Below are 874 nucleotides of genomic sequence, written 5' to 3'. Positions count from 1 at the left end.
CCCAAGTGGGGTGGGTGTCCCATGCGGACAATGCTGCTAGCAGGGCGGCAGCAGGTCGCTGCCTTGCAGGCTCCTGGCAGCGTACGTAATTACAATCAAATGAGACTTCCGAGAGATGGAAGCTCAGAGAGTCTCTGCCCCAGAGCTCTGGCCTGGCCCCCTGCACTCACCCCAGGGCTGGGAGGTCCCACAGCCCTCACAGGCAGAACGCTGGAGAGCTGGTGGCAGCCCTGTGGCAAGGCGTCGGGATGCTCCTGCTGCCCAGCGGTGAAAGCTGGAGCCTCAAAGTCGAGGTGAAAGCGCAGGTCCTTGGTTTTCTGGTTTTTGATGGAAAACCACTGCAATCTTTTCTACCTGCTCTGTCATCCGAATTCACAGCCAACCCCCAGGGCTGGCTCTCCTGTCTGAAGGAGAAAGGTGCCTCCAGAGGGCAGTTCAGAGCTGAACTTCAGCTCCTCTTCACCAGCTCCTGAGCGCCCAGGGCCATGCGAGAGGCAGCCACGCCATGTTTCCGCGGTGTCAGGAGATGCACGTCACACGCACAAAGGACTCCGATGCTACAACACGCGTCTGGGGCTTTCGGTGAAGGGCTGAGGGAAGGACTGACCCTGTCGGGAGTTCAGAAACATCTAAGAGCTGCCACGATCGTCAAGCACGTCTCAGCGCGTGGTGCCAGAAGGAGCACACCCGCGGAAGTGAGGACTCGTACCGGGCACATGCACAGTGGACTGAAGGAGGTCTGCAGGAAAGCCTGACCTGTGTCCTCCTGATCTTCCACACCCCACTTGCCCCACCACAGAATTTATGTCCCTTTGATGTGGCTTTTAAAATGCAACTTTTATGCCAAAGAGCTTTTATCGACTTAGCAAAACTG

At 57.4% G+C, this 874-nt stretch overlaps 1 protein-coding gene across 1 annotated transcript in view; it reads right to left on the bottom strand.

Annotated features, from left to right (window-relative positions):
- EDA (ectodysplasin A) overlaps positions 1-874 on the bottom strand; it is a gene marked incomplete at its 5' end in the record, with an annotated part of 25,662 nt that overhangs the window by 6,472 nt on the left and 18,316 nt on the right. The window lies entirely within an intron of this gene.

The sequence above is a fragment of the Buceros rhinoceros genome, unplaced genomic scaffold, assembly GCF_000710305.1.
Source record: "Buceros rhinoceros silvestris isolate BGI_N320 unplaced genomic scaffold, ASM71030v1 scaffold26928, whole genome shotgun sequence".
NCBI lineage: Eukaryota > Metazoa > Chordata > Aves > Bucerotiformes > Bucerotidae > Buceros > Buceros rhinoceros.
This window is presented reverse-complemented; position numbering and strand designations above follow the sequence as displayed.